The sequence below is a fragment of the Ambystoma mexicanum genome, chromosome 11 (assembly GCF_040938575.1).
Source record: "Ambystoma mexicanum isolate Mex_15411 chromosome 11, UKY_AmexF1_1, whole genome shotgun sequence".
In the NCBI taxonomy this organism is placed as follows: domain Eukaryota; kingdom Metazoa; phylum Chordata; class Amphibia; order Caudata; family Ambystomatidae; genus Ambystoma; species Ambystoma mexicanum.
The window spans coordinates 120,527,606-120,551,687 of record NC_090934.1 but is presented as its reverse complement, the minus strand read 5'-3'; positions in this window follow the sequence as shown (position 1 = coordinate 120,551,687).

The window sequence follows — 24,082 nt, the reverse complement described above, 5'->3', positions numbered from 1 at the left end:
ATGAAATAACAAACCGTCACCTAGATATCTTAAATAAATGGACAGATAAATTGAGAGAAAAGCTTACTGAGATTGCTTGCACTGAAGAGGATCTAAAAAACAACCCAACAAGAGTGAAATCAAAATTGGAATCACAGGACTGGATAGAAACTTTGTAAAAAGCCCAGGTGAATAAATTGACCAAAGATCTTCCACCAAACTTCAACAAACTAAAGGAACCAATGGGATACTGTATTAAATTTCCAAATAAGCAACTAAGAAAATTGTTTATGAGAGCGCGCTTTAATCTCCTCCCGACCCGTGAAATTCAGGCTACCAGGAGACAAACAAATGAGAAGGCCTGTCGACTCTGCAACCAACTAAACGAGCCGGAAACGATAAAACATCTGCTGTTATACCGTCCAGAGGTAAGAAATGCAAGAGCCACATACCTGACTAGCCTGTGTACAGATCTTTCGGGAACATTAGAAGATGCAGACATAACGTGGTGGAACAGGCTAATGTCAGGGGAGAAAACAAAATGGACCATAGCGACTGTAAAAATCCTGGAAAGTGCATTTGAATTAATTGCCTCAAAGACTTCGATGATGACCGATTATGAGGTCTCTGATGAGGAACAAGCACTTTAACAGGGAAGAGCGGATAGTCAGGGAAGAATTTTCCCCTGTCAGATCTTCAACTGTTTGACTGTTGTATTCTTCTTTTAATTGTGTGGCTCTTGTAAGATGACCAGCATCAGTTTTGTAAAAATTGCAAATGCAATTATACACGAATAAATAAAAAAATAAATTAAAAAAATATTTCCAGAATGGCGACCCCAGTGGAAATCAATATTTCAAGGGAACACCTACTGCACAAATTGTTTGTCAGGGTGACTGGCTAGAACAGGACGAACAGGTATGGCTGCATGAAATAAAACAAGAAATCACTGAAATCAACCTTAATATCTGGCAGGATAAGGGTCCATTACATAAAGCACTCAGTGAGCTGTACATGACCTCTAAAATAAAAGAGGAGCAATGTAAAATTGCCAAAATAGCAGCCTACCTGTACCTCCACATAGGAGTCATACAGGAAAAGCATGCAGACCATGTAGATTTCACAAAGAGGCAAGGGGAACCACTGCAGACAATCCAGAGCAATCTGGACTCTGCAGAGCAAAGGCTCCAGAGTAGCCAAGAATCTGAAACAGAGGCCAGGCAGTATGCCTCCAAACTCCAAGACGATCTGGCTCTCTTACTGCAAAAGAATGCAGCGCAAGATGCCCAGGTACTGACACTGCAAAAAGAGTGTCAGGAAAGGTTGGACTCCCTACAACAGAGTCAACAAAAGCTGGCAAAACAATTTAACTTTTAACAGAGTTTTGCGCAGAACAGGTGGTCATCATACAGGACCAGATAGACAAATTAAAAGAGGAAAACAATACATTAATTATTAAAGACCTAGAATCCCAAACAGAGTTTGATGAGGAACGCCAGAAAGCAAAAAAAAACAAAGTTAGAAGAAAACCACCTGGCCCTTCAGGAACTTGGTGAAATCAAAATGTATTACAAAAAGCTGCTAGAGCAAAATAGGCGCACTAAGAGCAGGCGGGTGGAGGATGCCTTGAAAAAGAATAACCCGACCAGCAAGGCGGAACTCAGGAGGTGAGTCTCCTGCAGCAAACATCGGCCCGATACTCCCAATTCAGGCAGAGACAATGAGGCTCTCTGTGAAAAGAATGACAGGCTCCATAGACAGATAGCCATGCAAGAACAACTCATAGAGACCAGTAAGGCCTTAATCGGGGAGCAAAAAGGTCAGATCTTGGCATGTCATCAGGAAATAGGGGCTGAAAAAGATGAGATAAGATGGGAGAGAGAAACCCCCGAGCATAACCTCAGGAACCCTGGCATCAGGGACTTCAATCCCTTCAATTCCATGGACTCTGAGAACTGGATCCTCAGAAATATCACCTACCTAGAGAACAGTCAGTCAAATTTGGTGGGGAACTCCATGAAAATAGGCCCACTAAGAGCATCTTAAAAACCTCTTCCCAGGCCAGCGGGGGGCCAGGGGGGAGGTACTCAGCCAATCCTGGGAATAAGGGCGAGTCAGAAGACTCTTCCGAGCGCCACAGGTTTCAGGAGACTAGGCCCCCACATTTTGCCAGCCATTCCCAAGCCCGCAGAATCCGGGAGAGCCTAGAGGAGCAGACAGCCACCTCTGGTAGCAGTGTCTCCGAGTCAGAGGATGAGTTGACCAGGGTTACCATAACTAAAAAGGCCAATAAAGTTAAGAGAGCTTTACTGAAAGATCCCCTGAAGCAAATCAAAGCTATTAGGAGCGTCATCACGCCCTACCACAAAAATGCCAAATATTCAGTTTGGGAGCACCTCAAATTGTTTGAGCAAATCATGGAGATTTTCCACCTGAAGGACAGCCAAAGCTGTATTCAGTATGTCAAGTGGACATTTTCACCTGAATCCTCCAGCTTCTTTGCGGGGCTAGAAGATCAGAACCACTTAAGATGGACCACATATAGGGCGGCCATCGTAAAGCATTTTTCAATCCCTAGAAACCCTCAAGAGCCCCGCAAGGCAGCCTACAACCTGCAATGTGGGGAAGACCAGGCCCCACAAGAATTTGTCCAATAACTGAAACGTGCCTTTGAGCAGACCACCAGGAGGGTGCGCACAGACAGCAGGGAATTTGTCAATACCTTCTTTCATGCACTCCCTAAATACATTATGACCCAGCTGGTGAGGGACTTTCATGAGAAAGGATGAATAGACTGGGTCATTGAACAAGCAACTCGCATTTACGAAATGCAGAAGCCAGTAGAAAGTAAAAGTGCTAATAAAAACCCAAAACCAACCAACACTCCTGCTGCTGCTAAGGTGGCAGAGGTGAAGGGTGCCCCCATTTTAGATCTAGAGATGTGGGGGGGCCTAAAACATTCCTGCACAGAATCCTACTAACCCAAGACCCAGAATCCCAATCCCAAACAGGGAGTCAGGGAGGTAAACCCACAAATGGGACCCCTAACATCCCCTGACTACATCAGCCCCCGTTAGAAGGGCAACAGATCCATACTGGGCTATGTGTAGACTCCCCCAGCCCAAGGGGGGGGATCCAACCAGACAGCTGCCAACCCAGGAAACTTTCCTCCTCACTTTCCCCAGGAGGGCAGTAATCCCTCAAATGCCGGGTTGAATTTCTTTCCCCGGTACCCACCAAGCCTCAACCCCCAAAACAACCCTTCTTTCTTGCCCCACTTTCCTGAGCCCAGACAGCCCAATCCTGGAGTATTTGTGCAGGATATGTGCAAAGTGCAGGCTAATTACAACAAATTTGATTCAATCTTATTGTCCATTTGATGTCTAGTCTCCTAATGCTCTTGAAAGTAATGTTTGCTCTCAGTGGAGTTGGTCACATTCATATTCAGGTGCTCCCAGATTCTTAGGCGTAGATCCCGGATTGTTGAGCCCACATACAGTTTGTCACATATACAGATAATAATGTAAATTACATACTTTGTTCTGCAATTGATCAGAACTTCTATAACCAATCTTTGTTTATCTTTTGTCTCAAACATGTTCACATTATTTAGTGCATGTTTACACATGGTGTATGTCATACATTTGTAAAATCCCCTCAATTTCTGTCCTTTTATCACATTGGTTTGTGCCAGAGTGCTAGCCTCCCTTGTAAAACTCAGACTCAGTGTTGTTTTAAGTGTCAGAGCTTTGGTGAACACAAAATCTGCACGACTACATAAATAATCATTTAAATCCTCATCTAGTAGTACAATGTGGCAATGTAGCCTAAAGACTTTCTGTATTTGGTTGTTGTTTCTGCAGAACCTAGTGATCATACTTGCCTTGTTTTCAGTTCATGTGTTTCTCTCTTTAGGACTAAGCAGGGTAAACCTGTTTAACTTATCCGGTTGTTTTCTTGTGTCTCCTATGTGTTTGGCAGTGTACCCTCTCCTGCAAATCTCTGCTGTCTGATATGTGCTTCGTTGTGATAGTTCAGGTTCAAACTACAATTTCTCCTTGCTCTTATCAGTTCTCCTTTCGGGATGTTATTCAGTACCAATATGGTGTGACAACTTACTGAGTGTAGTACTGCGTTTACTTCAGTCTGTTTGAAAGTACGTGTTACACTTTTGTCTTCTACTATGTCAATGTGCAGGTCTAGAATGGTGATGTGTCAGGTGCTTTTTACCAATGTTAGTTCAATACCAAGCGCATTCTGGTTCAGATAATGATTCAAACTCATTAGGTCATCTTCAGTTCCCTTCCAGACAATGAAAATGTCATCTATAATCTGATCCAGGCGTGTATTTTATCCATAAAATCAGGATGGGTCATAACATGCTCAGCTTCATAGACACCCATGAACAGGTTTGCCGGTGAAGGTGCGTAATATCGAGGTAGCAGGTCCTCTACTATAGAGCTGCCTGATATGCAGATGGCCTGGGCCACTGCTATTGTGCTGTCTGATATGACGGTGGCCTAACCTCTGGTATAGTGCTGCCTGATATGCAGGTGGCCTGGGCCACTGCTATTGTGCTGTCTGATATGACGGTGGCCTGAACCTCTGGTATAGTGCTGCCTGATATGCAGGTGGCCTGGGCCACTGCTATTGTGCTGTCTGATATGACGGTGGCCTGAACCTCTGGTATAGTGCTGCCTGATATGCAGGTGGCCTGGGCCACTGCTATTGTGCTGTCTGATATGACGGTGGCCTGAACCTCTGGTATAGTGCTGCCTGATATGCAGGTGGCCTGGGCCACTGCTATTGTGCTGTCTGATATGACGGTGGCCTGAACCTCTGGTATAGAGCTGCCTGATATGCAGGTGGCCTGGGCCACTACTATTGTGCTGTCTGATATGACGGTGGCCTGAACCTCTGGTATAGTGCTGTCTGATATGCAGTTTGAGGTTGGCATCATGGAAGGAGACACAGACAACAGGTTCAAGATATAACACAATGCTTTTATTGAAACAAATGTGATGATGATGTAAGGCCTAACTTGCCCTATGCAACAGTGGGATTTCCATACCCAAAGAAACTAAGGATAGTTTATGCCAGTAAGTACAACTGAAAAGTCTGTCTGTGTCCAAAATCTATGCTTGCCCTCACAACTAAGACAAAACAATGTTTGGGGATGTCAATCACAAACTAAACAGTGTTCCAAATGTAAAGTTCTGAGCTATTTCCAGCTCAGGCTTATTCTTCAGCTCCTCTTCCTCAAGTACACAAAAGTTCAACACAGGGTTCAAGTTAATTTCTCTTGGACATAAGGTAATATTGTTCCACACCTTTCTAATTTTCCTTTCCCCAAGTTCAATACAGTTTCCTTGTAGCCAGTCTCAGGGTTCCCTTCCCCAAGTTCAATGCAATAGTTACCACAAAAATGAGTATCTTGAGGCGCTGTCTTTAAGACAAGTTCCAACAATGCTTCACAGCCCAGGGTTTCTTTCCCCAACCTTTAAATGTACCAGTAGTTTTCCTTTTAAAACAAGAGTAGTTTCCTTTCAACACGTAGGGGTTCTCTCATCTGGGCGCAGTTGTCAGACCACACCGTTCACCCATCACAGGTCGCGCAACCAGGAACCCTTAGTTTTCCTGCTCTTCCCCCTTCATGCTTCATTCGTGTTTTAGCAGTGTGATATGCAACAAACCAATAGCGAGTGGAGCATTTATTCCCTCTACACTGCTCACTAGTCCCGCAGCCCGCCCAGAGCACCCCAGTCTCGGGGTAACTTCCCCAGCACCAACCGGTTTGTTGGCATCTTCCTCCGGTGGCTCTTGCTGTTGCTCTTGCTGTTGCTTTGGGTTCAGAGATCCCCACTCGCTCTGGGACTGAAGCTTGACAGGCACAGGCACATTTAGTCCCTCTGTGAGGCCGAGCACAATGTCCTCTTTGCTCTGGCTTTGCCGTAGCTCTGTTTGCTCCTACTTCACACAGGAGGCTCCCCTCTGCTTGGGGATATTGGCTGGTATTCCATCTGCATCTTGGGTCCCACCACCGCTGCCAAGGATTCCTGCTGGTCTGTGCCCAAGTTCCCCAGGTCTCTCTCTCCACTTAACTTATTCTCCTTTTATACACCGGTGGTTCTTCAATAGGCTGCATGTGTATTCCATTATACCATTTCACCTGATTCTGATTAAAAGGACATGCCTGACCTTCGTACCTTGCAGGCATCTTCTGTGTCCCAGTACCTAAGGGGTGAGAGTAAGTGGTTCTCATTACTCTCAGTTGATTCTTCCTAATCTCAGTACTAGAGTGGGGAGAGTGTGTGGTGTTCATTACTCTCAGTTGTTTCTTCCTCATCTCAGTACTATCATGTACCCCAAGAGGGGAAGAAAGGTGAACTGATCTACAGTAAGGGTAAGGGGGGGGTTAGACTGGTTGTCACTAGGATAAGAGGGCTACCTTGTCTCGCCTAAAGGTACCCCACTCCCAATCCTTTTAATCCTCTTTCTAGTATGCATGGGTTGATAATAACTCCTATCCTTCTCAGGGACAATGGCACATGGGGAAAATATCCCATAAACGCCTCTGGGATAGGCGTTTCATCCTAAAAAGAAAATGCGGAATACTGCATCTTACCTGAGGGCATTTCACTTCCAATCCCCAAGGACCCTTCACCCAGGTGATCCTCCCTCACTTGTCCACCTCCAGGGTCAGGATGCAAAAGCGATGTCCTTTCCTGGCCACCTGTGTAGAAGACACCCTCAGGTTTCTCACAGCTGATGTCCTGGGTCTCTGGTAGAGTATTGTCTGATATAAAGGATATGCAGATGGTCTGGGCCTCTGGTCTAGTGCTGTCTTATATGCCAATGGTCTGGGCCTCTGGCATTGTGCTGTTCGATATGAAAAGAGCCTGGTTGTCTGCTATTGTGCTGTCTGATATGAAGGTGGCATGAACTTCTGGTATAGTGCTGTTTGATATGCAGATGTCCTGGGCCTCTGGTATAGGGTTGTCTGATATTAAGTATATGCAGATGGCCTGGGCCTCTGGTATAGCGCTGTCTGATATGCAGATGGTCTGGGCCTCTGGCATAGTGCTGTTTGATATGACGAGAGCCTGATCGTCGCCTTTTGTGCTGTCTGATATGAAGGTGGCCTCAGCCTCTGGTATAGTGCTGTCTGATATGCAGATGTCCCAGGCTTTTGGTATAGGGTTGTCTGATATTAAGAATATGTGGATGGCCTGGTCCTCTGGTATAGGGTTGTCTGATATTAAAGCTATGCAGGTGAGCTGGGCCCCTGGAATAGTGCTGTCTGATAGGCAGATGGTCTGGGTCTCTGGTATAGTGCTGTTTGATATAAAGAGAGCCTGGTTGTCTGCTTTAGCGCTTTCCAAATAGAGTCTGGTCCTCTGCTATAGATCTGTCTGCTATGAATATGGATTGGCATTGTGCTGTAGGGCTGTCCCAATAGGAAGAAGACTTGGACTTTTGCTGTAGTGGTGTCTGATATGAAGATGCCATGGGCTTCTGCTACAGTTCTATCTGATATGAAGATTGCCAGGCCCTTGACTATCGTATTGTCTTATATGAAGACAGGTTTTCCCTCCCTAACAATTCCGTTCTTCTTGAAACTTCTAACGACACTTCTCAATTTTACCACCGGATATCAGTTACAGTTAAACTGAAATCTGTCTCAACTCAATTGGCTGTCAACCAGCTTGACTGCAACCCTTGAAAACTGTGTTGCACGTTGCCCCTTTCTTTCCTACTCTTTCTTCCCTCCGAGTTATAGTTCCACTACTTTTTCGGTACACTTCTATCACTGTAACAGTCAGTCATACAGTTTCCGCTGCACAAACAACAGTGTGCCCAGGCCACATGACTTTGCCATGAACATGATGAACCAGGCCGTCTTTGCAGTGCTGGTTTTCTATTTTCATGATTAACAATGAGCCGTAAGGTGACAGCCCTGACGCAAGTGCAGGCCCTGCCCGCATACTGCACTAGTCATCCTGCATGGCACTGATGCCAATCTGCTGCTCCAGTAATCACTGGCATTGTCACAGCAGGCAACCTCAGTATCTGGGGCAGACGGTTAAACACATGCATAATATGTGCCAGTGTCAGTGGTATGGCTAGTGCGTGGCATTTACAGCACTTGCCCTGCATTGCCACTGGGGACACTTGGCACATGAAGGGCCTTGTTAAACTGGGCACCGCCCATTTTTCTTATGACATGCAGCCAGCATGTCAGGAGGCCTCGATACGCTGGCTTATGCCAGAACCACTGATTCACTGAGTTTTCAGCACCTGACTGTGATCTGCACCCAGAATCACCAGTCCCATTATTGTGGCAAAGGGTTGCCCAGCACATAGAAGACAACAGGACAGTCCCCAGCCAGCAGCACCAGCGCAGGGCCTCAAAACTTTATTTTCCTCTGCATTCCATTCTATGCCTGCAGGGGAAACCCGTTCAGCCAGCGTAATTGTAATTGATTATTTATAACGCGCTTAATACCCAGAGATTTCAACTGCGTGGACCCGGGATCTAACCTGTGTTGCTCTGCTCGTCTTGCTTCCAAGGTGAGCGCGTTGCCCCTGATCTCATACCCGTGGCCCATACAAAGGGAGCAGGGTACACCCCCGCAACCCGCAGCCCCTGCTTCCCTTGTTCGGTATAATGGGATTCAGCATTTCCGTTATGGGCAATGCCGCAGGGCCGCCCAAGGCGAGGCAGGGTAACTAGTGTTACCATCAGCAGGCCAGGAGAGGGGCAGCACAACCCCCCCTGCTCTCCTCTTCCTAGCTGCAGAGACACGCAGTCTCGGCCACACAAATCTTAGGAAGGGTGAGGTGTGAGCAATCACCTCACCCTTCCTCCAAGCAGCAAGGTGCTAAGCACCTAAGGAAACCAACAGTCAGGCAGGGCCCAGGTTCAAAGACCTGCCCCCCCACAGGGGGCCAGACAGTCGGCTACCCGGCCGGGTGCTGGAACTCAGCCCCCACTACTATGCACATCAAAGACGCAGGGCTCCCCTGGGTTTTATAAATAAGAGCAGCATGCTCTGAGAAAACACAATCTGTTTGTGGACCCTGAACGGGGACCTAAACAAACAGGAGGTTCACTGTTTACTCAGTGTCTTCCAACCTTTTCTTCTTTAGCATACTTCAAGAAGTTTGCTGTACTCGCAGCGTCTTTTTCCCCCCTTGAACATTGTTACTGTTCGGATCATCTGAGCCGGGGAAACGAGCGGCGAGCACTGGAGAAACAGAAGAGAGTCCCCAGGGACGTGCCGTGTGGAAGCAGAATCCCAGCCCAGCTCGAACGAAGGAAGAAAAGGCCAGCGGAGTGTCAATTGCAGCTGTCGCTTTCAGGTGAGTGCCACGCCGGGATTATGAAAGAAAAATAACTGCTACTGTTTCAACGCATGCAATAATATACATCCGCCGACAAAAGGCAGATCCTCCAGGGGACTGAAAATCCACACGCTTCGGGTCAATTACAGAAAAGAACGTTGCAAGGCTGAATCGCAGGCCGCGGGGAAAAACTTTGCTTTGTAAACCACGTGCTTTTGGTCAATTACAGAAAAGAATGTCGCAGGTTGAATCCCAGGCACGGGGAAGCTTTACTTTATAAAACTGGGCAGCATTATGCAAATACAATTCTAGTGCCAGGCCACCAACTGGCATAATTATCATTGCGGATATCTGTTGTCTTTGCAAACTTACAAATTGAGGCCCCCCCTTTGTTATAAAGTCTTAAGTAATAATAAGCAGCGCTCAGATGCCTAAAGTGTGATTCTTATATGTTTTATACGCAACTGAGGGTCAAAGAACACCAGAGCATATCTTAGTACCCTAATTTGGAACTCTGGCACAGAAAAGGGTCATTAGTCACCAATATCCTGATGACAGGAAACCTGGGGGGCAGCAGGGGCAACAACACGGAGGCTCGGAATCAGGCCAGCGCTAAAGGGAGAAGGCATTTGACTAAACATAAGCAGTTTGTGTGCCTGGGCAACATCTACCAGTTACCCAACACGGGCAACAACATAATCAAACCCACAGGTATCACAAATACAACAGCCTTCACCCTCCTACAGTCATTTAAGTAAGATGTTCTCCTTTTGTGACAAACAGGCTCAAAGAAAACATGGGTCCCAAACGAAAAACACAGGAACCCCCAACACCGGCCCAAAAGCCCAAATCACCTCACCTCCTAGCAGCCATCGAGGCAGCAGAACACTATGGTTGGGCATGGGTCAGGGAAAACATTTATGGCCTACCAAGGGAGGGGGCACCCATACCACCCAGTCAAGATGACGACACAGCACCATCAAAGAGAAGGAAGGTAAAAGAAGGCGCAAGAAAAGGTAACATAAAACTGGCAAAATTATGTGACAACAACAGTGAGTTACAACAATTATTGCGCGAAATCAGGGAAAAACAACTACCCCAAGCAGAGGTGACTGAGCCCATAAACCCCAGCATTCCTCTAGAACCTGCCATAATGGTGACCCCCCCACCAGCAACGAGCATAACAACAGCCCCAGGACACCACTGCCACAGGTACCACCAAGACCAACAGCATCCACCACAATGGCGCCAACAGCAGTAACAACAGACCCAACAGGAGCTTTGAAAGCATGGGCAACCCCCAGTACAGACACTCTGGGGCAGACAGGGGCAAGCAGCAACAACCCAACAGACATAGCATTGATCTGCAATGCCGAATTAGACCTAAAATTGAAATCCTTCCAAACTGAAATACTAAATAGATACAAAAGATGCCTAGCATGGAACATTGACATCTCAATCAAAGAAGCCATATGGGCCAAAGAATTCATCGGAATCTTTTCACTTATAGAAGCCCGACGCAAAGGGAAAGATGCTTTTAGGGACCCCAAAAAGATAGAGGAGAAAGCAATTGCCAGGAACGCCCAGGTAGAACAGAACTGGGACAACTGGCTCCAGACCTTTGCCATCCTGGCAACGAGATATGAAGAAAAATTCCCCAATGACGGCAGAAAACTATGGGCATACATGGATAAAATAAGAAAAGTAAAAATCGCTCAAAAAGGAAACACCTGGCTAGCTTATGATATTAGATTTAGGAGAAGCATGTCAGAGAGGCCAGCCATAGAATGGGACGAGGTCCAGAATGACTTATACATGCTAAACGCCGAGCCTCCATCAGAGGAAGAGGCCCCACAAACAAACTCCAAAAATAGCAAAAATGCACAGGGCCCCAGAATTAATGACAACGAAAAACACAAAAATGGGGAACAATCCTTTCGGAAGAACCAGCCATGGGCGGCTAAGTCTTATGCCCACAAGCAGAACAAAAACCACTCCCCAAAAGCCAACATTCCATGCAGGAATTTTGGAAAAAACCAGTGCACATGGGGGAAGGAATGCTGGTACAAACACAATTGCACAAACTGCAACGGTTACCATGCAGTGAACAACTGCACCAGGCTACCAGCCAAAAATACAAAGGATTAAACCCCCCCCCCACCAACCACAGTTTTAGCACCAGGCAAAACTCCCATCAACCCTAACAAATTTAGAGAAGCACTCAGAAATTATCCAGACAGGGAAATCAGCGAGACGATATGGCAGGGTTTCACCAAAGGTTTCATCATCCCCTTCAAGGGCACATGGTCACAGAATGTCCAGATGAATCTGAAATCAGTTGATGGTTGAGAACAAAATCGAAAAGGAACTACTACTAGGCAGGATTGCAGGACCCTGGGACCACATTCCCCTCAAAGACTATATTATATCGCCACTGGGTCTGGTCCCCAAAAAGGAACCTGGGAAAATGAGGTTAATTCACTACCTATCCTATCCCAAATGGCAATCCCTAAATGACGGCATTCCACACACGAAATCCGCGGTATCCTACACACACTTCCAAGAGGCAGTAAGACTCCTACAGGAATGTGGCAGGAACGCCCTGATGGCCAAACTGGACATCAAATCCGCTTTTCAGTCCATCCAGATTCCCAGCAATGACTAGGCTTTACTTTTAATAACACATTCTATGTGGACAGATGCCTCCCCAATTCAGCTCCTTTTTTCAATGGGCTTTCCAAAAACAGAGACCAGGGACCAAAATAGTACATGACCTTGATGATTTCATAGTAATGGGACCAGCAAATTCTGATGAATACAGCAGAGGTCTGGCGACTCTAGAAGGAATGGCCTCACAGTGGGGCATACCACTAGCAAGGGAAAAAACAACAAAACCTGCCAACAATATAATTTTCCTGGGTATTGAAATGGACTCTGCAAGGGGCTTATGCAAAATCCCGAAAACAAAAATAGCAGAACTCCTGGACAAAATACAAGCCCTGACATTAAAAGACAAGGGCACAGTAAAAGAAATTCAGTCATTAGCAGGTAGTTTCAACTTCGCAGTCAGAATAATTCCTCAGGGAAGGGTATTTTCCAGAAGTCTGGAGCTGAAAATCAAATCATACACCAAACCCCAGCTACACATCCGTTTAGGCACAGAGGTGAAACAAGATCTGGAAATTTGGGGGAATTTCCATAAAACCTTCAATGGGACCTCACTTTGGCGAACGCCATTGAACACAAGGACAAAAAGGGTCCTTTACACTGATGCAGCCAGAAGTAAGGGGTTTGGAGCCATATTAGACTCAGAATGGGTGTCAGAACAATGGCCCAACCCATGGCAACTGGCAGGGTGGACAAAAGATATCACCCTCTTAGATATATTTCCCATTTGGCTAAACGTACACATCTGGGGCAGGCAACTAGCTAACACGGAACTCTTGGTCTGGTGCGACAACATGGCTGTAGTGGGCTCCTTAAACAGAAGGTCTACCAAATCCTCTTTAGTACTGAAAGTCCTATGAGCCATCACAGCAGTCACACTACAAGAAAACATTGTAGTCAAATCAAAGCACATCTCGGGGGCGGATAATAACATTGCAGATGCTTTATCTCGCTTTCATTGGCCAGGCTTCCGGGAGCTAGCGCCACACGCCCAGGAACAGATGACGCCAATACCAGCGGAATGCTGGGCAATAATGGGAAATCAAGAATAACGGCATCAACGCCAGTGCCAGAGAGCTCAGGCCGGGATGCCCAACATGAACCAGGCACCTCAAAAACAGGTGCCAACAACATAACAGCATCAACACCAGCGCCAGAGAGCCCAGTCCTGGATGCCCAACAAGAACCAGGCACCTCAAAAATGGGTGGCAACAACATAACGGCATCAACGCCAGCGCCAGCGAGCCCAGGCCGGGATACCCAACAAGAACCAGGCACCTTGGAAACGGGTGCCAACAACCCAGGGTTCCTAACAGAGATGCCAGATAAAGCACTGACAAGCACTACCACAGCGCATTACAGTAATTGCCAACAAACAGTATTTAGAGTCATAGGTTTAAACCATGTAAACCACTATTAAAGACATAGAAATATTTTGTAAATGGACACATGAACAGGGCTTTAAGAGAGACTGGGCAAAAAACACCTAGTTGCAATCTCATATTTCTCAAAAATACGGGCCGATTCAGACCCCAACTAGAACGCCCTCATTGCCTACGCAATGAAAGGATGGGGCAGAGTAGAGGGCCCCCAGGTGGATACCCGCCGCCCTCTTGACTTCAACAAACTGGTACAAATAGCAAGCCAGCTGGAAGCCATATGCTGGCATCCATGCGAGATCATATTATTCAAAACAGCTTTTTTCCTGGCATACTTCGGGGCGTTCCGGGTAGGTAAACTTATTGCCTCCAGCACCAAGGCCACAAATGGCTTGGGTGTCATGGAGGTCAGGGTTAGACAGGAGAGCGTCAGCATAGAAATCCAACAGTCAAAAACTGGGGCCAAAAGAACCATCAACATTTGTTGTATTGATGAGACAACAAACTGCCCAGTATGTATCACCAATCTTTATACACACAAAGACCCAAAGTGGGGGGGGGATTCCTAATCCACAAGGACGCCTTGGCACTAAGACGCTACTAATTAAATGGAGTGCTGATGAAAGCAATCAGCAAAGCAGGGTGGGACCCAAAGGGTTTTGGCACCCACTCCTCAACAGCTAAAAAACATAGGGGGATGGAATTCAGATTGCTACAAAAGATACATCAGACCACAGCTAATATAGCCACCCCCCCCACACCTTATTTCTTTCTCTCCCTCCCTCCTGCAGAAACATCAGGCGAAGGGAGGACCTCACTCCGATCAGCATGGATAGTCGGCCACTCATTTATCTTCAGGATAGGCCGATGGGCAGAAGAGACCAAAGAAAGGCCACCCTTCAGAAACACCATTTCTTCATGGTGGGGACACAGAGGCCTAAAATGAGCCGATATCCACGAAATACTAGCAGAGCTGGTCGCATACAGAGAAGCGCCAGAATTTCTGATTATACACCTAGGGGGCAATGACTTGGTTTCCATTGGAAGGAGAACCTTATTCGAGGACATTTGCTCCTCCCTAGCAGGCATTTCTCACAACTGGAGGGGAACAGAAATATATTTCATAGCCAGAAAGAAATGGCAAGGGGCCAACTGCTACAAATCAGTAGACATCTCTAGAAGAAAACTCAGCAGGGGGCTAGAAACATTTTGTACAACAAGAGGACTGGGCTTCATAAAGCACCCGGCCATTACACTAGGTGACCCGGAACTTTTTCTCAAAGACGGCACTCATTTATCAAATCAGGGCATGGAACACTTCTTTCGAGAAATCACAGCAACTCTAGCCTCCAGGGGTTGTCACTAGGAGATACTTTCGGGGGAACACGGTCAGTCGTCAACCTGCCTGCGTGTGGCGGCACGGGCCAGAGGGGGTAACCTCAGGACCCGGTACCCAAAAGTATGTTACTATTATGATATGTGATTATTGTTATCTCCATAACCATATCTGTACAATAAAAACCTACGGCCTTTTATTGCCAACACTTGACAACATTGTGTGAGCCAAAATCATTCTGGGTGAGGGTAAGGGGCGGCCAATACCAATGCATGCGTATGGGTTCAGCAGTTATGGGCAATGCCGCAGGGCCGCCCAAGGCGAGGCAGGGTAACTGGTGTTACCATCAGCAGGCCAATACCAATGCATGCATATGGGTGCAGCAGTTACTGCGGAACACGCAGTAAATGCGCAATTGGATGTTTTTTGTTCGAAGTAAACAGGTAATACCGGACGAAAGCACATACACTCTATCTTCTCTGGCTAGCACTTGCCACCTATAGAATCAGAGAAACAAAATGAAATGATAAGTTTAAAGAAGCAGTTAAACATTCAGTGTCTCCTTACAAGATGCTATTTTCTGTTGTGTTGATTGTTAGTTGTGAATCGCACATACCTATAGGTAGTGCCCCCATCACTCCCATTGAGCAGATGAAAGTTGCTGTGGCAACCCTAAACGTGGTGACACAGTGTGGTGGGGGGTTGCTGCAGTGTGTGGAGACCTGCCGCCCTAAGGTGGCACAAGCCTGCTAGAAAATATTTGGTCCTTGGCAATTATTTGTTACAAATTAAACACTGCACAGCTGTAGCCCTCCAAACAGCAACATGAGTTAATGCAAACCAGCCAGCATTGTCCGCCCTGGCTCCTGATGTCACTTTGCGAAGTCGCTGGGTTCCCGCAGCCTGCAGCCCGTCAGATGCTGCCTGTTTACTCCGAGGCCGACATGTTTAAGACATTCTGGCTTAACTTAAGTCTCCCACTTACCCGAAGGAGAGAGGCTCCAGAAGGCGCGAGAAAGTTAGCCGTGACATTTGGCTGCCTCTAAGACAGGCCAGTGATTAATGACACGCGGCTGAAGTGTTAGGCGAGATGGTCTGAGCCCTCCACGTGTAAACACACAAGCTTGAGAATGGAACCAGCCAGAGCCCACGAGAGAGAGAGGGGCCTCCACTTTCTGGTCGGGATGCGCCCCTTAGTTCCCGACCAAGTGCAGTAAGCACTTCCTGGCCTTTGCATATCTCCTGTATTCATAATGCAGTGTGGAGACAAGGGCTCAAAAGCAACCCTTGGACTGCAAAGTGATCCCAAACCATTATCATAAATCATTATGAAGCATTCGTCACCCCAGGGGGAGCGTTAAGCCTATTAGTGAAGGGCACTCTGGGAATATTTGTATCTCCTTCCTCTTAGGAGAGGAACTCAGTTGTTTAATAATATTGATGCGCGGCACTTAACAACGTACTCAACGCATTCTCTTGCTTCGTTACCAAGCCCCGGCGGTAGCACTTATGCTCCCTTTGCCAACCGTGGCTGATTCATAGGAAAGCTTTCCTAATCTGCATGTGGGAGATTCTCCAGCTCCGCTTTGTGATATATAGGCTGCGCGATGGTATCGACTCAACGACCGATGCAGAGAGATCTTGCGCTTGGTCTCAAGCGCAAGAGGCCTTCCTCTGGAAGATGAAGCCCTTCCTCCTACCTGAGGATTTCAGAACCACGGTCCAGGCCCTGGTAATAGCACAACTCAGTGGAGGGAACGCCGTCCTCACCGGCATGCTGGACACACACCTGGCCGCCGTCAGGGCCGCTAAATATGCCACTGCACACAACATACCGGGAATCCTCATCCAAAGAGAATTCCACTGGCTTCCTACCCCAGCCAGGACACTCTTCCAAACTACCTGCACCGCATACAAGGCAAATGCTGGCCAAACACTCGCCCACTTAGCCACAAAACCTGTAGGCTCAGGTGGGACGCGCTCCTCCAGGGGCAAGGCCATTGTGAATCTTGAGAATACACGGACACACACAGGGAAAACCAGGAAACAGGGCTTCTTTTGCTAGTCTTTGGAGGATGGCTCAGGGGCAACGTGATCGCCTTGGAAACAAGAAGGCAACTTTCTCGCCTTGGAAGCAAAACAACACAGAGCACCACAGGTTCGATCCCCGGGTCCGCGCTTAGAAACCTCTGGGTATTAAGTGTGTTATAAATAACCTATCATATCATATCATACACGCCAGCATACTAGAACATCTTCTCTGCAGCAATCAGGACCACTGCAATGTTCCTCCAGTTAAAAAAGGAATTCCCCTCCAAGAATACCCAGGGGTCACTTAGCTCCTCCAAGGCACATACCACCTCAATAGTATGGACTATCCAAGCTACTATAACCTATCACCTCTCCTTCCATCGAAGGATATTAACCCCAAATTACTTTTACAGTGTTCTGTTGCTTCCTACTCAAGGTTGTGTTATATGAATATGAAAGCGTATCAACGTATGCAGGGAGCCTTAATGGCCAGGGTGCCCTGCCAACCCAATAGGCCCTCTGATCCTGGATGTGGGTCGCAGGAGTTGTGGAGGTGAGGGAAGAGTGTTCAGTATTTGCAAGAAGTGGGGATCTTCTGTGCTTTTAGCAAAGCGTCCACAAGACCAAAAAATGATGCCCAGTAAGGCAAGTATGCAGAGATATTTGGCGGCATACGCTGAGCAAGGAAATGCAAGTCGGGAATGCCCTTACAGTGATCCCACAGATAACTGTTGAGGCAAGAGATACCTCCCAAACTACTGCCTCCAATGGGGGCCATGACGTTTACGAGGCTGTCTTTGTTCTAGTCAAACAAAGAAATCATCTACTGGTGGGGGTGCAGGTTTTCTAATAGGGTAATCCTGTTAATGTCTTTGGAGACATTTGGACAATGATGAGGGTGCATGAGCTGGCAAAGTTAAAATGCTTTAGCATTGTGTCTTGTGTGATACTTGACGGACTGTGTTAATGATTGTTATAAGAAATGGGGCGTGTTATCGTTTTATTATTGTTGCTGCTTCATGCATTCGCACTTTCCTATTTTGTGCTGGCAGCTCGTTGTGCATTGGACTAGACTAAACGGGAAAATTGTGTCTCTCATTATTCTTAATTCTGGTGCTTAATCTAAATTTGTACGATTTGTGTAATATCAAATTCCTGAATGCATTGACGACACTATGCACTTTATTGGTCCTGTTCGAATACATGTGGACCACTCTCTGAACGTTGCACTTTATTGGTCTGTTAACATTAGAAAATGTATCTATGTGTGATGCGTGCATACAGTGAATGTGCACATTTCATAGGAACTGTACACAGAGTGTATGAGTTGTACAGTTTGTACGTTATACAATTAACAGTTTGTACATTACACAATTAATATCTCATAAAAGCTCACAAGCAAGGCAAGTCTCAGTTGGCTTTGATGTCAGTTTTAAGGTGATGGAATAAATGTACATTTCGCATAGAAACTGTATACAGAGCTTATGGATTTTACATTCCATACATTTACACAATTAACATACAAAAGCTCATATCAAGACAAGTGACAGCTAATTTTGACGTCTGTTTTAAAGTGATATGAAAATGTACACTCTAGGAGTCATACAATGCATGAGCAGAATGAGGTTGCATTTTACATTAAAACCTTGTTCATACATGTGTGATATTTACATTATGTATATAAACACTATTTAACATGCTCCGACATGCGCACCTAATACACATACACTTATTGCACATAACATGTAGATGTATGGCAAGTGCCCTCACATGCACCTAGGACACATGGATCTATGGCATGTGCTCCTACGACACATGCTCATACCACACAAAATCCTACCACACAAAATCCTACACCTTTAACACACACTCTTATGATACACACTCTTGTGACACACAGTCCTATGACATGTTCTCCTACAACATGCCCTCCTACAACACACACTCCTATAATGCATGTTCTGATGACAAGCACATTAACAAGGGGGGGTCCTGGGAGTCCCTCTGCCAGACATTAGTCCTGGTTACGAGAGACTTACCCAGAGTCTTTAGCTCACTATCTTTCACAGAGAAGAAATATCCCAAACATATCAGTCTTTGTCCTGCCCTGGGGCAGTCCAGCACCGAAATGCTAGGCAATTCTCCTCTGAACAAGAGTACCAACAGAAACCCCAGACACGTGTTTCGGTCTGGTTGGACCTCATCAGTAGGGTGGATCTGTGCCTCTCTAAGAATAGTGAGCAAGGGGTCCACGTCTGTATTCCCCTACTAACTTAGGGTGAGACCCAAAGTGACTTAAATATGCAAATTAACAAGGGGGGTCCTGGGAGTCCCTCTGCCAGACATTAGTCCTGGTTACAAGAGACTTACCCAGAGTCTTTAGCTCACTATCTTTCACAGAGAACTATCCCAAACATATCAGTCTTTGTCCTGCCCTGGGGCAGTTCAGCACTGAAATGCTAGGCAATTCTCCTCTGAACAAGAGTGCCAACAGAAACCCCAGACACGTGTTTTGGTCTGGTTGGACCTCATCAGTAGGGTGGATCTGTGCCTCTCTAAGAATAGTGAGCAAGGGGTCCATGTCTGGATTCCCCTAGTAATTTAGGGTGAGACCCAAAGTTACTTAAATATGCAAATTAACAAGGGGGGTCCTGGGAGTCCCTCTGCCAGACATTAGTCCTGGTTACGAAAGACTTACCCAGAGTCTTTAACTCACTATCTTTCACAGAGAAGAACTATCCAAAACATATCAGTCTTTGTCCTGCCCTGGGGCAGTCCAGCACCAAAATGCTAGGCAATTCTCCTCTGAACAAAAGTACCAACAGCCTCCCCAGACACGTGTTTCGGTCTGGTTGGACCTCATCAGTAGGGTGGATCTATGCCTCTCTAAGAATAGTGAGCAAGGGGTCCACGTCTGGATTCCCCTAGTAACTAAGGGTGAGACCCAAAGTTACTTAAATATGCAAATTAACAAGGGGGGTCCTGGGAGTCCCTCTGCCAGACATTAGTCCTGGTTATGAGAAACTTACCCAGAGTCTTTAGCTCACTATCTTTCACAGAGAAGAACTATCCCAAACATATCAGTCTTTGTCCTGCCCTGGGGTAGTCCAGCACCGAAATGCTAGGCAATTCTCCTCTGAACAAGAGTACCAACAGAAAACCCAGACACGTGTTTCGGTCTGTTTGAACCTCATCAGTAGGGTGGACCTGTGCCTCTCTAAGAATACTGAGCAAGGGGTCCACGTCTGGATTCCCCTAGTAACGTTGGGTGAGACCCAAAGTTACTTAAATATGCAAATTAACAAGGGGGGTCCTGGGAGTCCCTCTGCCAGACATTAGTCCTGACAAGCACACCTACTACACACGCACCTACCACACATAACATGCTCCTACAGCATGAGTTGCTATGAAAAGGCCTCCTATACACATGGTCCTATGACACAAATTCTTACAACACATACTCCTACCACACATGCCCTACAACATGCTATGCGGTCATGTACGTAGAACATTTGAGTTTTACCCTTGGTACATTACAAAATTAACACCTCCTAAAGACTCACATCTATGAGAAGTCACACGCACTGCACACAGAATGTATGAGCTTTACTATTTGTACATTACACAATTAACATCTCCTTAAAACTAACATGAAAGTCAAGTCACAGCTGACTTTGCTGTCAGTTTTAAAGTGATGGAATAAATGTACACTTTTCATATGAAAATTTTGCGTTTTCATGCAAAAATATACACTTTAGCAGGCATACAATGCATGAGCATAGCGTAGGTAAATTTGATATTAAAACTCTACATGTACATATGTGACATTAACATTGTTTATATTAACACTAATAGCACAAATTCTTACTATGCAGCCTCTTACAACACATGCTTATGTAGTATGTACTCCTACAACATGTGCTCCTACCACACACACTCATATGACTCATGCTCCTACAAGACATGGTCCTATGACACACTCTTATAAAACATACTTCTGTGAAATGCGTATTCATGACATGCATTGCTGTTACACTCTAACGACACATACTGTTATCACCGACGTCTCTGACACATGCTTTTATAACACATTCACCTAAAAACGTGAACCTACAACACATACACCTATAACACATACATATATCACACCTAGAGCACATGCATCTACAACACATGCACCTACAGCACATGCACCTACACCACATGCACCTACAACATGTGAATATACAACATGTGAACACATTACATGTGCTCTTATGGCACATGCTTAAATAGCATGCCATCTGACTACACTCTCTTATAACAGACACTACTATGAGCTACAACGCACATCACACCATTGTAGGACACACACTCTTGCAGCACTGTAATTTACAACGCAGACCCTTATGACACGTGGACCTACGCCATGCACTGTTATGCAAAATGTTCTTATGCCCCTCCCACACACACACACACTTATACTACATGCTCTTAGAACACATGCTAGTATTTCAACACACACTCAAAATCAATAATCACATAACCATAAAAAAAGTTGCCATTATTTGAAAACATTTTTTTTAAACTTTATTTATTGATGAAAGAAGAGTAGGGCACTTTTCAATAATATCACTATCAGACCTCCGCGACTCGTGTTATAGGTACAAATTATTGAAGTGTCGCATTGATGTGTACAAGGAACGGAGACAATGAGTTCCCCTACTCCGTTTATACAAGTGCAAGTGTGATTTATGTACACATCATTTACTGCGCCACAGTAACAATTAGATTCCAGAGAACTATTTTATGTGAATTACTGGATTTTTATTGATGGCCCTTTATGATAACATGTGTTTCGGCATTTTGGGTGCCTTTGCCAAATCAGGGCAAATGTTAGTGTCTATCTCCGTATTTCAAGAAAGCATGGTGGCTGGGAGGATTTCGTATTATTGGGCTAAATCCCTGGAAGTATCACTTCTCTTGCATCACGTGTCATGACCACGTGTTATCATAAAGGGCTATCAATAAAAATCCAGTAATTCACAAAAAATCGTTTTCTGGAATCTAATTGTTACTGTGGCGCAGTAAATGATGTGTACATAAATCGCACTCGCTCTTTATTTATTGATGGTCTTGACAGAAATATGTGAACACTCCATTTCAATATCACATACAAAGCATTTCCCACATCTTGACAAAACTAAGTTTCACAACATATTACAGGCCCTTTGGACGCTTCATCGTCCGATATCATTTCACACAGGTTGCCATTATTTTCACACAGGTACATCCTGAACGGAGCACAGATGTCCTTGGGGTGGCTTGTCCTCGGTAATGTTAACACATATTGTTCCTCGCTTTCATTAACGAATGTCCATTCCTGAAGGAAATGTTCTATCTGCGGTGCAGAGGGGCTTTTCCAGCTTTGCAGTATGCATTTTTTAGCTATTATACAAGAAATATTAAAAAGCCTTCTGGTAATTTCAGAAATCTTTCCGATATCTCCAAACAGATATTTCTGTGGGGTTAGAGAGGCTGGTATTTGTGTTATCTCCTCTATAATGTTAGCCACATCCTTCCAAAACACAGCCACAGCGGGGCAAGCCCAGTACATATGAAATGTTCCCGCCTGTGGCTCCCCACATTTTTGACATTCCCCAGTGCAGTTTGCAGTGAATTTTGCCATTCTAGCCGGCGTGTAATGCAGTTTGTTTAGAACCTTGAATTGAATCAGCCGATGACCAGCGTTTAACGCTACAGCTTTAGTGAGTTCACAATATTTGGACCACTTCTTCTCCGTAATTGTCATTTCCATGTCCCTTTCCCACTTGTCTTGTAAGCATGCGTGTGAGGGGGGGTTCATCAGGGAAGAGCGACCACCTTGCACTAAACGCAGCTCTCATGCGATAATATTGGAGAGCCCTGAGCGGTCCTCCTCCTATTACGTTTTTGAAATCGTCTAAGGTGACATATTTCCTGTTCGGGGGAGATTTCAGGGAAGTTCCATAGTGGGACTTCCGGGTCATAGGGTGTTTCTATTTGCAACCTTCTGCAGATCGCCTTCCAGGCATGGACCGTCACACTCACAGGATCAAACTGGCATGGGTCTTTGTGGTTCAGGCTAAATAGGATGGAAAGGAGATCAACTGGGGACGCGGCATAGCGCTCTATCCAGATGTGGGGTGCACTGTCTACTAGGTCATACCAATGCTTAACAAATTGTGCCTGCGCAACCAAATAATATAACTCAAAATCCAGTGCGGCAATGTCCCCATTGCTGTATGGTTCAACCATCTTTTCCCATTTCATCCTAGCTGTTTTGCCATTCCATACAAATGTCGTAAACATGGAGGGGATTTTCCCAATGAAATTTCTACCCAGCCATATGGGTATATTGCCAAAGAGATATGGTAACTTGGGGAGAGCTACAATTTTCAGTATAGCGATCGTGCCGTATAGGGAGATAGGGAGTCTCGCCCATACATTGAATTTCGTGGTAAGTGATTGCAATACTTGCTCATAGTTGTCTATGTATAGCGTCTGGCTATCTCTGGGCTATCCAAATATTGGATGTGTGGGTCGACAATTTAAGTCCACAGTTGTTTGCTGGGCATTTTATGGCCGGGGTTAGTGAAAAAATCTCGGATTTAGTGCTATTGATTCTGTAACCTGAATATTCAGCAAATTTGTGTATATCAGACATAATAGGTGCCAAGTTCGTTTCAAGGTCTCGCACATATAAGAGTGTGTCATCGGCATACAGTGATATGGATTGGGTTGGGCCTGTCATTCTTATCCCTTTATTTGCATGCTTCTGCCTCACAAATGCTGCCGTTGGTTCAATAGTTAAAGCGAATAATATGGGCGAAAATGGACTGCCTTGTCTAATACCTCTTCCCAGCGAGAACATTTTAGACACTGTGCGATTCATGGAAACTCTAGCGCCCGGTGCCGTATATAATAGTTGCATGAATTTAATGAAATAGGGTCCCATTCCAAATGCTCCAGCACCGCAAACAGATACTCCCACGACACAGAGTCAAAAACCTTTACGGCGTCAAGGGAGATCACAGTAGCACTTGCAGCGGGATCTATTTGTGCCATGACCCCAAACAGTCAGCGTAAGTTCAAGGCAGTGGATCGAGTTGGAAGAAATCCACATTGGTCTGCATGTATCAGGCTTGGCATGTTAGGCAGTAGTCTGGTAGCTAGTACCTTTGCAAAGATTTTGGCATCCGAGTTGATTAGCAATAGGAGTCTGTGAGATGACATGTCCTGGGGTGGACGCCTGGGTTTCAACAATACAGTGATTATGGCTTCCCTCATGGATTCCGGTAATTCATTGTGTTCCAACGCCTCTTCC